We start from the raw sequence: 16,901 nt of genomic DNA, 5'->3' as shown, positions 1-16,901 counted from the left end.
ACTGCAAATAATGCAAGTTCTTAAAATAATTTCTAAATACAAGTAATGTGCTACGTAACACAGATATAAAGATTAATGCTAGCTATTTTTAGGAAAATAATAAAGGAAGCATTAACAACGTATAAAAACACAGGTCTGCGAAACGTAAGGTACTTAAAGTTTTTTAAATAATACTTTTATATTCTTAAATATACGCCTGTGTAAATAAAGAAATAGTATATAAAACAAATTACCACATCACATTTACCTATAAAAGGGTTACAGAAGTTTTTAAGAAAAAACAAGAAGTTTAATTGTTCTTGACATATTTATTATGAAATACGAAGAAGTGTAGATGATATCACTGTGTTTGTGTTTTAATTACATAATACAATCAACAATAATAGAAACACAACCATAAATTATTGAAAAAATCGTTAATATCTTGTTTTTTTTTGTCTTTAAGCTTAATTTTGTCGCTTTTTGCTTAAATTTTTTTTCTGTGTCATCTCTGTGTATCATCCAGCAGTATTCAGTCATCATGCTGATGTCCCAACGACCGTGGTATCTTCTTTCTACATCTTTAACATCTTGGTGGAAACATTTACCCTGTTCTTCACTGTAGTCTCCCAGATTATTGGGTAAATACTCAATATGGGAATTCAAAAAATGTACCTTTAATCTCATATTGCAGCCAAGGTTTCTGTAACTATTAAGCATTTCCCTGACAATTTCTTTGTAGTTTGGATCCTTGACATTGCCTAGAAATTTTGAAATCACTTGTTTGAACGTAGTCAACGCCAAAAGTTCCACAGTTCTATGATGGCTACTTGATGAGTAGCATCAATCAGTGTGTATACTGTACTGTTTGAGTGCTGTTCTGTATATGTACTGTGTGTGTGTGTGTAGTGTGTACTGTATGTGTGTATATGTGGTGATGTGTGTGTACTATAAGTGTGTGTGTATATGTTGTGTGTGTGTGTACTGTCTATGTTTGTAGTGTGTACTGTGTGTTTATATGTGGTGGTATGCAGGGGTTAAAATGAGCCGGGACAGGGCAAAACTGTGTTGCATCTGTTGTATTTGGTTCCACCTTCGCCAGCTCACCTTGTAGTTGTTGTGTGTGTGCAATGTTCCTTTAGACAGTATGGGTTTTAGGCCCTTTGTAAATTTCAGTACCAGGCCCATGTGGATCTAAATCTGGCACTGGGCGGGGGGAAGTTTTATGATGAGAACTGAATTGCAATGTTCTATACTACCGACTGAATTCATTTAAGGCAATGTTTTATGATAAATGTAGGCAAAATACATTACTTTAATGAATATGAAAAAAAATGACTTATTCATAAATACACGTTTTACAGAAAAACATAATGTGATATGCAAAATTGGGAGTAATTTTCATGTTCAGAATCTAGCCAAAAATCTATAGGTATCACAGCGTTAAAAAAGCTTTTTCATCGCAGACCTGTGTAATTTGTAATATATTTATGTGATGGATTACAGTGAATTTCGCTAAAATACAGGTGAAGCAAAGCCAAAAGAAACACCCAGCTCTTTGTAATAACATTCATGTAACACACCGTGGTGGCTTAACACATCGTACTGCACAAATGCTTGCCAAAGTCATAAAGACAGACTCTTTTTGACACACAGAACCCATATTCTAACACCAGATGTCACTGAAACAACTTGTGCGTATTCTGAAACTCAACTAAAAGGAATAAAACAATGATATAATAATTGATCACATTTTCTAATGTCAATGTTATATATCAAAAATACAAATGTAGAAAGTATTAAAAGGGACACCTAGCATGTCATGATTTCACCAGTGCAAGAACTGATTAAATTATTTTGCTTATAATCACCAAAGTACTTGGTTAACTCCTAGTGCACATTGCAAAATTACAATAATACATCTATAACATTAGGTTGCTTGCTATTGTTATGAAATCCAATGTATTCAGCTCAAGAATTAATTAAAACAAGCCAGTGTGGAATTTTTAAAATCCTTAGCTAGCCTAAAGGGTAAATACTGGGGGGCAATAAATCGCTAGCGGGTCGGCAGGTATGGGCAAACAATGTGTCTGTGTATGACATCGTTTACAGAGATATCGCGTTGGTTGTGCAGCACAGCCAATGGCTGATATACCTGTAGATATATCGGTGAATCTGGCTGTGTGTACAGACAGTCCACCGACCACATGTACACTTGCTGGAGGAGCTAACGTCACAGCTGGGTGGGCAACTTCAAATGCCCGCCCAGCTGTGATGCGGGACCAACACATCAAGACACCGATTGGTACGTGTATATGCTTACCTGGATCGGCTGCTCTGCCGGCACAATGAGGGGTCCACCAAAATGTTGGTCCCATGTGTACCCAGTTTTAGACCGATTATGCTAAACAGGGGAACAATGAGTGCGAGACCGAGTAAAAATGAGCACCAAGCTAGACAGGCAGGACCAGGTCATACTGTAACTTAGAAAAAGGACAAGTGACATACTGTATGTGCAGCCCTATAAAGTAGATGAAGAACCAGAGAATACTGTTAATTCCATTAAAATCAGTATACATAAAAATAAATGATGTGCGAATAAAGTAAAATCACTGATTTGTTAATTTGCATTAATAATTTCAATATTCTGAATAATCTTAATTACAGTGAATATTATACAATCCAGTGGGGGACAAAATTAAACGGTTTGTATGTTATTATCATATAATAATAATAATGAAAACAGTGAAAACAGTGTCACCAATTATGCAGAATTATACTGTACATATGTAATTCACATCAGTCCCACTGGAGCTTACAGTTCAAATTCATACAAGGACATTCTATGGTGCATTTTAAGTCAGCAGCCAAATAAAGCCATATGTTTTTGTGTGGGAGAAAGCAAACTCAGGGACAAAATACAAATTACAGACAGAGAGGGCCCTGATCAGGAATCAAACTCTTGGTCCCAGCCAGTGGTAGATTTCCCATTAGGTATGTGCATAGGGGTACCACTTGTTAAGGGGCAGCATAGCAGGCTCTCTTCCATGAGATGACACCATGTGTGTAGGATTTTGTTATTTTTAATCAAAACTTATTTTCTTGTTTGGCCACTGGCTGGAGGTGAAGAGGAGTTGAGGTTGGGCTGCTTTGGCCATCTGGAAGCAGTGGGACTGGCCCAAAATGAAGGGGGCAGTGACGTGATGGGGCAACCAATAATATTGTGCTTAGGAACGGCCTAACCCTAAATTCGCCCCTGATCCCAGCTCTGTGAGGAAGCACTGCTGACCATTCTGCCACATAACTCAAATGGACTCATTCAAAATGCCCTCCGGCTGTCCATAGAAAGGGCATCAAACTAGTCCTCAAGGACCCCCTAACAGTTCATATTTTCCAGACCACATGTGGATTTCTACAATGTGTGTTAGGAATGAATGCAACATATCTTTTAAAAAGTGATAGTTAAATATAATAAATGGTTTCCTATGTTATATTTATGTAATAAAGCAGACAATTAGTCTGGTCTATTAGTTTAGGTGATTAGAGTGATGTGGTCACTGTGATAACTATTTCTTTGCTAATATCACTAACAAATATTCTCTGTCAGATAGTGCTGATTATTTACAGGAGTGGCTTATGTCCTAACACACACCGGTGATCAACTTTGCTGAGATCAATCATCTGCTACAGTATAAGTAATTTGTCTTTCAAATGGTATCTTCCAAAATGTGGTAATTGTAGACACACACTTAGGTACCACTTTTATGCCAACAATTCTTTTCACCTATGGTCAGGATATTTGAAACAAATTACTAACTATGATGTTAGTAACTATTCCATCTTAAATAGGATTGTTTCATTCTATAGCGGGTATCAAATTGCCTATGATGCCATTTCTGCAAGTGAAAATGGCAGGATAGCACAATTAATGACCGATGGTAATTACCACAGTATCATATTATGGGCCATTTTCATTGGGCGAAAAACGGATCGGCGATTGCGCGATAATACATGGAATCAGGGATAAGTCCGATCCCATGTGTTATTGTGGCTCAGTCAGCCCACTTACCGTAGATTGCGCTTTGGGTGCCTGAGGCCCCCCAAAGCACAATCCGTGAATCGTGGGGAGGAGCATGCCCCATCGCAGCTAATAGGATAGCACCCGAATATACAATTACCCATGGTCATCGCCTGTGGGGGTAATTGGATACCCCCCTATAAGTGTTCTGTGGCAAAGTAGATGAATTACCACTTGTATCTAACAGAGATCCTCAACTAGTTAGCACAATCCAGGGTGTGGCTGTAATAAAGCACTGCAAACAGATAAAAAAGAGCGCCTCCTATAAGCCTCCTTATATAGAGAGGGTGGTTGGTAAGAAACTCATTGTGAGGAAAACATGAATGACACCTGTCAATCAGGCTAGAGCTGTGGGAGGAGCTTAAAGGTGGCTCTTCTCCATTCATTTTAACATTGTGTATAGTTACAAGATTATGACAGACATCTGGGGGGTGGGAGATGTAATAGCCTGTGAGAAGTATGATGTGCAAAACATTGTGTAATTTCTCCAGTTTTTGTAAAGCGCCAATCATTTACACATCAACACCAGGTTGACTCGACTATGTAAATGATAACCGTTTTAAAAAACAGGAGAACCCGAACAAAGTCTCGCCCTTCCTACTTCTCGCAGACTATTTATTACAATACCCGCCTCATCTGGAGGTTGCCTAGCAACAGTAGGGAAGAAGTGAAAGGAGGCAAGGGACCCCCCTCCTCCAGCTGGACCACCTCATTCTCAGTTACTCACCATAGCCCTCAGTGATGAGCCGGCATATTATAATGATTAGCAGAGTCATTATTAGTATATTCTCTAATGTTGCTGGCTGCAGGTTTTTTCATTGACATGAGCCCCAATGCAATGAATCGGTTGCACACTGAGAGTTCCACTCCTGACTTGATGACTACTTTAGGCAAGAATTCAGAATTTGTTTGCAGCACATTGTATCTGAATGTACTGTATATTCAGAACTGATTACTTCTAACATAGGGGGACATGTACTAAGCAGTGATAACAGTGGAGAAGTGAGCCAGTAGGGATGAGCGGGTTCGGTTCCTCGGAATCCGAACCCGCCCGAACTTCATGTTTTTTTACACGGGGCCGAGCGACTCGGATCTTCCCGCCTTGCTCGGTTAACCCGAGCGCGCCCGAACGTCATCATCCCGCTGTCGGATTCTCGCGAGGCTCGGATTCTATCGCGAGACTCGGATTCTATATAAGGAGCCGCGCGTCGCCGCCATTTTCACACGTGCATTGAGATTCATAGGGAGAGGACGTGGCTGGCGTCCTCTCCGTTTATAGAGAAGAGAGTGAGACAGTAGAGAGAGACACAGTAGTAATTTTGGGGAGCATTAGGAGGAGTACTAGTTAGTTACTTGCTGAAGTGATAGATAGTGTGACTGTATATTATCTGACTTGTGGGGGAGACACTGACAGTGGGGAGCAGTTAGAGTCTGAGAGCAGGACTCAAGAGTACATATAACGTACAGTGCACACTTTTGCTGCCAGAGTGCCACACTGCCATTGTGACCACACTGACCACCAGTATAATATATATTGTGATTGTCTGCTTAGGAGTACTACTTGCAAGTTGCTGATAGTGTGACCAGTGACCTGACCACCAGTTTAATATATATATATATATATATATATATATATATATATATAATTGTATATAATATATATATATATAATATTGTATACCACCTACCCGTGTTTTTTCTTTTTTCTTTCTTCTTTATACATACTACTATAGTAGCTTACTGTAGCAGTCTGCGGTGCTGCTGAGCTGACTGTGTCCAGCAGGTCCGTCATCAGTCATTACATAATAAATATATATACCTGTCCGGCTGCAGTACTAGTGATATTATATATATATATATATATATATATATATATATTGATTTCATCTCATTATCATCCAGTCTATATTAGCAGCAGACACAGTACGGTAGTCCACGGCTGTAGCTACCTCTGTGTCGGCAGTCGCTGGTCCATCCATAATTGTATACCACCTACCCGTGGTTTTTTTTCTTTCTTTCTTCTTCTTTATACATACTACTATAGTAGCTTACTGTAGCAGTCTGCGGTGCTGCTGAGCTGACAGTGTCCAGCAGGTCCGTCATCAGTCATTACATAATAAATATATATACCTGTCCGGCTGCAGTACTAGTGATATTATATATATATATATATATTGATTTCATCTCATTATCATCCAGTCTATATAAGCAGCAGACACAGTACGGTAGTCGACGGCTGTAGCTACCCCTGTGTCGGCAGTCGCTGGTCCATCCATAATTGTATACCACCTACCCGTGTTTTTTTTTTTTTCTTTCTTCTTTATACATACTACTATAGTAGCTTACTGTAGCAGTCTGCGGTGCTGCTGAGCTGACTGTGTCCAGCAGGTCCGTCATCAGTCATTACATAATAAATATATATACCTGTCCGGCTGCAGTACTAGTGATATTATATATATATATATATTGATTTCATCTCATTATCATCCAGTCTATATTAGCAGCAGACACAGTACGGTAGTCCACGGCTGTAGCTACCTCTGTGTCGGCAGTCGCTGGTCCATCCATAATTGTATACCACCTACCCGTGGTTTTTTTTTTTTCTTTCTTCTTCTTTATACATACTACTATAGTAGCTTACTGTAGCAGTCTGCGGTGCTGCTGAGCTGACAGTGTCCAGCAGGTCCGTCATCAGTCATTACATAATAAATATATATACCTGTCCGGCTGCAGTACTAGTGATATTATATATATATATATATATATATATTGATTTCATCTCATTATCATCCAGTCTATATTAGCAGCAGACACAGTACGGTAGTCCACGGCTGTAGCTACCTCTGTGTCGGCAGTCGCTGGTCCATCCATAATTGTATACCACCTACCCGTGTTTTTTTTTTTTTCTTTCTTCTTCTTTATACATACTACTATAGTAGCTTACTGTAGCAGTCTGCGGTGCTGCTGAGCTGACAGTGTCCAGCAGGTCCGTCATCAGTCATTACATAATAAATATATATACCTGTCCGGCTGCAGTACTAGTGATATTATATATATATATATATATATATATATATATTTTGATTTCATCTCATTATCATCCAGTCTATATTAGCAGCAGACACAGTACGGTAGTCCACGGCTGTAGCTACCTCTGTGTCGGCAGTTGCTCGTCCATCCATAAGTATACTAGTATCCATCCATCTCCATTGTTTACCTGAGGTGCCTTTTAGTTGTGCCTATTAAAATATGGAGAACAAAAATGTTGAGGTTCCAAAATTAGGGAAAGATCAAGATCCACTTCCACCTCGTGCTGAAGCTGCTGCCACTAGTCATGGCCGAGACGATGAAATGCCAGCAACGTCGTCTGCCAAGGCCGATGCCCAATGTCATAGTACAGAGCATGTAAAATCCAAAACACCAAATATCAGTAAAAAAAGGACTCCAAAATCTAAAATAAAATTGTCGGAGGAGAAGCGTAAACTTGCCAATATGCCATTTACCACACGGAGTGGCAAGGAACGGCTGAGGCCCTGGCCTATGTTCATGGCTAGTGGTTCAGCTTCACATGAGGATGGAAGCACTCAGCCTCTCGCTAGAAAACTGAAAAGACTCAAGCTGGCAAAAGCACCGCAAAGAACTGTGCGTTCTTCGAAATCCCAAATCCACAAGGAGAGTCCAATTGTGTCGGTTGCGATGCCTGACCTTCCCAACACTGGACGTGAAGAGCATGCGCCTTCCACCATTTGCACGCCCCCTGCAAGTGCTGGAAGGAGCACCCGCAGTCCAGTTCCTGATAGTCAGATTGAAGATGAAGATGTTGAAGTACACCAGGATGAGGAGGATATGGGTGTTGCTGGCGCTGGGGAGGAAATTGACAAGGAGGATTCTGATGGTGAGGTGGTTTGTTTAAGTCAGGCACCCGGGGAGACACCTGTTGTCCGTGGGAGGAATAGGGCCGTTGACATGCCTGGTGAAAATACCAAAAAAATCAGCTCTTCGGTGTGGAAGTATTTCACCAGAAATGCGGACAACATTGTCAAGCCGTGTGTTGCCTTTGTCAAGCTGTAATAAGTAGGGGTAAGGACGTTAACCACCTCGGAACATCCTCCCTTATACGTCACCTGCAGCGCATTCATAATAAGTCAGTGACAAGTTCAAAAACTTTGGGCGACAGCGGAAGCAGTCCACTGACCAGTAAATCCCATCCTCTTGTAACCAAGCTCACGCAAACCACCCCACCAACTCCCTCAGTGTCAATTTCCTCCTTCCCCAGGAATGCCAATAGTCCTGCATGCCATGTCACTGGCAATTCTGACGAGTCCTCTCCTGCCTGGGATTCCTCCGATGCATCCTTGCGTGTAACGCCTACTGCTGCTGGCGCTGCTGTTGTTGCTGCTGGGAGTCGATGGTCACCCCAGAGGGGAAGTCGTAAGCCCACTTTTACTACTTCCACCAAGCAATTGACTGTCCAACAGTCCTTTGCGAGGAAGATGAAATATCACAGCAGTCATCCTGTTGCAAAGCGGATAACTGAGGCCTTGACAACTATGTTGGTGTTAGACGTGCGTCCGGTATCCACCGTTAGTTCACAGGGAACTAGGCAATTTATTGAGGCAGTGTGCCCCCGTTACCAAATACCATCTAGGTTCCACTTCTCTAGGCAGGCGATACCGAGAATGTACACGGACGTCAGAAAAAGACTCACCAGTGTCCTAAAAAATGCAGTTGTACCCAATGTCCACTTAACCACGGACATGTGGACAAGTGGAGCAGGGCAGGGTCAGGACTATATGACTGTGACAGCCCACTGGGTAGATGTATGGACTCCCGCCGCAAGAACAGCAGCGGCGGCACCAGTAGCAGCATCTCGCAAACGCCAACTCTTTCCTAGGCAGGCTACGCTTTGTATCACCGGTTTCCAGAATACGCACACAGCTGAAAACCTCTTACGGCAACTGAGGAAGATCATCGCGGAATGGCTTACCCCAATTGGACTCTCCTGTGGATTTGTGGCATCGGACAACGCCAGCAATATTGTGTGTGCATTAAATATGGGCAAATTCCAGCACGTCCCATGTTTTGCACATACCTTGAATTTGGTGGTGCAGAATTTTTAAAAAAACGACAGGGGCGTGCAAGAGATGCTGTCGGTGGCCAGAAGAATTGCGGGACACTTTCGGCGTACAGGCACCACGTACAGAAGACTGGAGCACCACCAAAAACGCCTGAACCTGCCCTGCCATCATCTGAAGCAAGAAGTGGTAACGAGGTGGAATTCAACCCTCTATATGCTTCAGAGGTTGGAGGAGCAGCAAAAGGCCATTCAAGCCTATACAATTGAGCACGATATAGGAGGTGGAATGTACCTGTCTCAAGCGCAGTGGAGAATGATTTCAACGTTGTGCAAGGTTCTGCAACCTTTTGAACTTGCCACACGTGAAGTCAGTTCAGACACTGCCAGCCTGAGTCAGGTCATTCCCCTCATCAGGCTTTTGCAGAAGAAGCTGGAGGCATTGAAGGAGGAGCTAAAAGGGAGCGATTCCGCTAGGCATGTGGGACTTGTGGATGGAGCCCTTAATTCGCTTAACAAGGATTCACGGGTGGTCAATCTGTTGAAATCAGAGCACTACATTTTGGCCACCGTGCTCGATCCTAGATTTAAAACCTACCTTGGATCGTCAGACAGTCCGTACTTATACTGGCAGGAAAAAGAGGCAATTTGGAGGCCCTTGCACAAACTGGCTTTATTCTACCTAAGTTGCCCTCCCACAAGTGTGTACTCCGAAAGAGTGTTTAGTGCCGCCGCTCACCTTGTCAGCAATCTGCGTACGAGGTTACTTCCAGAAAATGCGGAGAAGATGATGTTCATTAAAATGAATTATAATCAATTCCTCCGTGGAGACATTGACCAGCAGCAATTGCCTCCACAAAGTACACAGGGAGCTGAGATGGTGGATTCCAGTGGGGACGAATTGATAATCTGTGAGGAGCGGGATGTACACAGTGATATATCGGAGGATGATGAGGTGGACATCTTGCCTCTGTAGAGCCAGTTTGTGCAAGGAGAGATTAATTGCTTCTTTTTCGGTGGGGGTCCAAACCAACCCGTCATTTCAGTCACAGTCGTGTGGCAGACCCTGTCACTGAAATGATGGGTTGGTTAAAGTGTGCATGTCCTGTTTATACAACATAAGGGTGGGTGGGAGGGCCCAAGGACAATTCCATCTTGCACCTCTTTTTCTTTCATTTTTATTTGCGTCATGTGCTGTTTGGGGAGTGTTTTTTGGAAGGGCCATCCTGCGTGACACTGCAGTGCCACTCCTAGATGGGCCAGGTGTTTGTGTCGGCCACTAGGGTCGCTTATCTTACTCACACAGCTACCTCATTGCGCCTCTTTTTTTCTTCTTTGCGTCATGTGCTGTTTGGGGAGTGTTTTTTGGAAGGGCCATCCTGCGTGACACTGCAGTGCCACTCCTAGATGGGCCAGGTGTTTGTGTCGGCCACTAGGGTCGCTTATCTTACTCACACAGCTACCTCTCATTGCGCCTCTTTTTTTCTTCTTTGCGTCATGTGCTGTTTGGGGAGTGTTTTTTGGAAGGGCCATCCTGCGTGACACTGCAGTGCCACTCCTAGATGGGCCAGGTGTTTGTGTCGGCCACTAGGGTCGCTTAGCTTACTCACACAGCTACCTCATTGCGCCTCTTTTTTTCTTCTTTGCGTCATGTGCTGTTTGGGGAGTGTTTTTTGGAAGGGCCATCCTGCGTGACACTGCAGTGACACTCCTAGATGGGCCAGGTGTTTGTGTCGGCCACTAGGGTCGCTTAGCTTACTCACACAGCTACCTCATTGCGCCTCTTTTTTTCTTCTTTGCGTCATGTGCTGTTTGGGGAGTGTTTTTTGGAAGGGCCATCCTGCGTGACACTGCAGTGCCACTCCTAGATGGGCCAGGTGTTTGTGTCGGCCACTAGGGTCGCTTAGCTTACTCACACAGCTACCTCATTGCGCCTCTTTTTTTCTTCTTTGCGTCATGTGCTGTTTGGGGAGTGTTTTTTGGAAGGGCCATCCTGCGTGACACTGCAGTGACACTCCTAGATGGGCCAGGTGTTTGTGTCGGCCACTAGGGTCGCTTAGCTTAGTCATCCAGCGACCTCGGTGCAAATTTTAGGACTAAAAATAATATTGTGAGGTGTGAGGTATTCAGAATAGACAGAAAATGAGTGGAAATTATGGTTTTTGAGGTTAATAATACTTTGGGATCAAAATGACCCCCAAATTCTATGATTTAAGCTGTTTTTTTAGGGTTTTTTGAAAAAAACACCCGAATCCAAAACACACCCGAATCCGACAAAAAAAATTCGGTGAGGTTTTGCCAAAACGCGGTCGAACCCAAAACACGGCCGCGGAACCGAACCCAAAACCAAAACACAAAACCCGAAAAATTACAAGTGCACATCCCTATGAGCCAGTGGAGAAGTTGCACATGGCAACCAACCAGCATTGACGTAACATTTATAATTTGCATACTATAAAAGTATACAGAACAGCTGATTGGTTGCCATGGGCAGCTTCTCCACTGGCTCACTTCTCCACTTTTATCACTGCTTAGTACATGTCCCCCAAAGACTTGTATTCTCCCCTCTTCTTGAAGGTTGTGATTGCTACCAAAAATATTACTTTGAATATGAGACATTTAAGAGATATTTTATCTAGTGGTTCAAATGGTACAAGTGTTAGTACTTCTAAAACATGACTGTGAGCCCACAGTGCCACAAAAGATATGCATAGAAAAATTATTTTATTTGCTTAAAATGATCTCTTTATTATAGTATCTGTAAACAATACACTCAGTGCTGTTACCTGTGCCTATAATGTACTTATAACAAGACCTTCCTGTACCATTCCTAAAGAAAAAGCAGTATGTGAGCTACTGTATGCTAGCATCCTGTTCTTTTATAAACTTCTATATGTTGTTTTTAATATACTTAGGAAGAATTCTTAGCAATTGCTTCTAGTAATAATCCAATTACTTTTTTCAAAACACCCTTTTCTAAATAATGACTAGTCCATCTACACTACATTAAAGGAGGTTTGTCTGGATTCGGGAACAACATTGGTCCCTGATGCAGAGTGGCGGAAAAGTAGAGGCCATGGCTGTTCTATTAGCATCCCTTTTGCTACAGTGCGCCATGACCTGCAAAATGGAAGCACTACTATCACTTTTACTACTTCTCTTTATACATTCTTTAGGATTCTAGCAATCATAGGATCAGGAGGGAAAACCTATCCTAATTTGAATCTCCAAAATCTTGTTAGGGCATCTATTTCCTTTGTCTTTAAGGGTAGTATTCATCATCAAAAGCCGAGCTGCAGTGGTGGATACTTACTGGAACAATTCAGTACTGCTCTGGTGCAGGGACAGCTGCTTCAAAGAGTGTCTGACCCCGTGATCCCTAAGTAGCAATATTACTTACTGGTGCCAGGTTTGCCCAAAGCACATGTGTAACCATGTGCTCAGCCACGGGACACATAGTTTGAGGGCGGAGGAGGGATATGCTCGGATACCTCTTCGCACCCTGAAGCTGCTTCCCACAGGAGCAAACGGGACTCTGAAGATGGCATTGTGTCCTGAATATAACCCCAAACTGGGGTAGAACTGCAGGATCCAGAATACTTCTGAGGCATATAAATGTTTGGACAACAAGGTTACCAATGGAAACTGTGAATGTAATCAATGTTCCAGTAGTGAATGTTAAATTAGAATTTCTGCCATTGGTTTAAAAACATATTTGGAACATTTATTTCTAAAAACAGTGATAGAAATTTTAAAATATACTAATTTAGTGGAAAACTAGTATGCAGTCAGTTATGCAAATACAGGTTGAGTATCCCATATCCAAATATTCTGAAATACGGAATATTCCGAAATACGGACTTTTTGTGTGAGAGTGAGATAGTGAAACCTTTGTTTTTTGATGGCTCAATGTACACAAACTTTGTTTAATACACAAAGTTATTAAAAATATTGTATTAAATGACCTTCAGGCTGTGTGTATAAGGTGTATATGAAACATAAATGCATTCTGTGCTTATATTTAGGTCCCATCACCATGATATATCATTATAGTATGAAATTATTCCAAAATACGTAAAAATCCGATATCCAAAATACCTCTGGTCTCAAGCATATTGGATAAGGGATACTCAACCTGTATTCTAAAAAGTCTAGAAAAGTTGAAGATTTCCCTGAGCTATCCTTTTGCATGACTGATAATTTTATTTCGTTACTTCATCACTCACTACATTCAAATAACTATAAAAATATTAAAAAAGACCAACCAACATTTTCAAATTTCGAAATTTCTAATTTCAGTATGAATACAAAATGACTGCTACCACAATACTCAGAACTAATTGTTAAGCTTATATTTTGATCTGTTCATATGAAGATAAAATCTTAATTCAATTAGTCAACATATATCTTAGTAGTGTAGTCATAAATTTTAATTGCGGTTCAGAATTATAGAATAAATAGTTTAAAGAACAGCATGTTTTACACTACAAAAACCATTAGCTGCATTTCATATCATATATTAAATAAAATAGTATGTTAAAAAGATTCTTTAAATACAATAGTCATGTTGCAACCATCACATACAGCTGTACAAATAATTATTGATTTATTTAATCTCCCTCAATTTGCATATTAATGCTGGCTCACGGCAAAATATATTATAAAGACAAGAACTGCAATCTTGTATCAATCTATTTCTGAAAAAAGATAGATGGTCTCGGGTGACTTTGCTGCCGTTATCTGTTCCGTGGTGATTCCATATTGGTCTAGTCATCCACGGCCAAGAGATCTGGCACCTTGGATATTCAGATACTGTATGTTTTTTTATCAAGTGTTTGCTTGTGAACAAATTTATGCTGGATTTTGTATTTTAATAAATATTCCATTGAAGCAGCATTATACTAGTTGTTCATTTTCTTTTATAGTGACCATTGCTGTCTGAAGAAATTCCAGATTCCAAATAAGCTTTCCTCTATATTTCAAAAGATATGTGCATAATTATAATTTCTGTTGCATTTGAGGTGCCATTAGTGCTTCCTTATTTTCATTTCTCCCTTGTTAAAGGGTGATTTTAAATTACACGAGACTTGAGCCTTGTTCAGGACAAAACAGTCCCAATTCATATGCAGGCATTCCAAGTTACGAACCTCAAAAAAAGCCATGCAGCCATGTTAATGTTGCATGATCAGTAACCACAACAAATTTAACACCCCATAATTAATACCTCAAAGCTTCTACAGCCCACTATACTGTGAGACTTTTTTTTTTTTTACCACCACCAAGTACCTATTTTCTCGTGTGAAAACATCCTGCTCAGATACAAAATAGGACGTTCAACCCTATCAAATTCATGAGACAACACCGCTCCCAACCCCAAAACTGATGTTTCCATTTGGAGTACAAATGGCTTGATAAAATACAGGGACTCTATTCACACGGATGTTGTTTAAATGTGGTGAATACAGACTGACAATACTCACCACTTTATTTGGGGCAGTATCTGTCAGTGAAGCTGCTAAGGTAGAGAACTTCTCTTGTAATAACTTGCCAAACCCAAGAAAAATCTCAATTCTTTCTTGATGGTTGGAACCAAGGCATCTACTAGAGCTTGCACCTTACTAACAAGTGGCTTCAGACACCCACTGTCCACTATATACCCTAGGTACTCAGTTTCAGTCTTCCCTTTTTAACTTAGTATTTAAGCATGCCATCCATAAAGACTAAAGCACTGCCAATTTTCTGTTGAAGTGGGTATTCCAATGCTGACTATATATGACAATGTTATCCAGGTATGCCACAGCGTAATTCTGGTGAGGATGAATGACCAGGCCATTAAGCTCTGAAAAGAGTTTGGAGAATTATACATGCCTAAATGTATTATTTAAAACTGATGGAGCCCTAATGGAGTGGAAAAGGAAATATTCCTCTTAGCTTCTTCTAAATGGTCTATCTGCCAGTACTCTTCGACAGTTCATGGGTAAAGATATAACTGGCTGAGTCTAACCAGTCAAGCAGCATGTCCGCCCCTGGTATTGGGTAGGCATAACATTTTGAGATGGCATTGACTTTGTGGGAATCTATGCAAAATCTCATTGACCAATCTGATTTTGGTACCAGGACAATGGGGCTACACTAGATGCTAGATGACTCATCAATTACCCCTAATTTTAACATCTCTTACACCTCCTTGATTACTTGCTCTTGGTTCCCCCTTGGAAGCCTATAGGGCTTTTGTCTCACCACCACTTGTGGGGTTATGATGTCATGTAGGACTAGGCTGATCCTCCCTGGCTTATGAGAAAAGACACTAGATAACTCTATAACAGTCTCAAGGGAGCCTTCAAATTGTCAAACTATAAAGTTCCAAAGAGTGGAATCATCATCTGACTGGGGAAGCTGTGGACCAAGATCACACTTCCCAGTATAAGGTTACAGAATGAAAACCTTCTGTTCCTTCCATGCACTGACATGGTAGATCTATCTACCTATACAAGAGTCAGGTTGGGTGATCTCATAGTTTAACACTGCTACCCAAACAGACCCTCCTAATAACTTGCTTTTCTGGGTAGGCAATAACAAAGGACTTTATCCCCTGGTCCAAGAATTCTAGCTTGGGTACTGTAATTATAGATATGTGTTTGGGTCTACCGGGCATTTACCAAATTTTTAGTTGACTAAGTCCATGTGGTTATATATCTGGATGCCATATAGAATGAGGTTATCCCCTTTCTTAGCTGTTCTTCCCATACTTTTCACCCATACAGAAGATTATAAGCCTGGGGTACCTCCCTTATGGCAAAAATCAAGCAATGGAGAAAATCATCCCATCTTTCTGCCTCAATAAACTTCTTCAACATTGATTTCAGTGTTCAATTGAATCTTTCCACTAAACCGCCAGTTTGGGGATGGTATACTGAGGTTCTGATTTTATCATGCACTGCATTAATGTGGACATACAGTTTGCTCCTTGGTTAGTAAGGATTTCCTGAAGTAAGCCTACCCAAAAAAGCTAAAGTAGCTTAGTCATGACCAGTTTGGCTGCAGGGGAAATGCTTCTCAGTAGCGGGTGGCATAATTAAACAGTACTAAAATTAATTTATAGCCCTAAGATGGTGGTTCAGCCAGGCTAAATCAACCCCTATTTTTTACTCAAAAGGGGCCCCTACAATTGGGAGGGGAATCAATGCAGCATGAGATGGCCAGTTCACCACTGAGCAGGTTGCACAAAACCAAAACACTTCAGAATAAACTCCTAGCTAAAAGAATCAATTACAGATGTGTCATCTTACATCCTTGCTGCAGTCACGCTTAACAGCCCTTTAAGTCGCGCCATGCTGTGGTGGGACTCTGTGGCACTAAACGTCTTTTTTTTTTTGCATATTTCCTTGCAAAAAATGCATCTTAGGCACAAAGTAATGTAATAGGATACAAAAGCAGCTTCTGCTGATGAAAAATATATGCAGCATGCCTATATTCTATGTGTAATTGTGGCTCTATCTGCATCCGATATGCCACGTTACAGTGTTTTACATGACACTGTAGCATAGCATTTTGTATGCAAATACAGTCGCAGTCACACACAGAATATAGGCATGCTGCATATGATTTGTATCAGCTGAAGCTACTCGTGAATAATATTACATTACTTTGCATCTAAGATACATTTTCACAGAAAAAAAATGCAAAAAAAGACACTCAGCGCTACCGAGCCACACGGCATTCATGCTTTACGTGTAACGCGACTTGTTTTGCTCAGAGAAAAAATGTAAG

At 41.1% G+C, this 16,901-nt stretch overlaps 1 protein-coding gene across 9 annotated transcripts in view; it reads right to left on the bottom strand.

Annotated features, from left to right (window-relative positions):
- The window catches only part of CADPS2 (calcium dependent secretion activator 2), a 919,737-nt gene that overhangs the window by 336,196 nt on the left and 566,640 nt on the right, over positions 1 to 16,901 (bottom strand). The window lies entirely within an intron of this gene.

Source organism: Pseudophryne corroboree, chromosome 6 (genome assembly GCF_028390025.1).
Source record: "Pseudophryne corroboree isolate aPseCor3 chromosome 6, aPseCor3.hap2, whole genome shotgun sequence".
NCBI classification, from domain to species: Eukaryota; Metazoa; Chordata; class Amphibia; order Anura; family Myobatrachidae; genus Pseudophryne; species Pseudophryne corroboree.
Note: the sequence above shows the minus strand (reverse complement) of the source record. Positions and strands in the feature narration are given on the sequence as shown.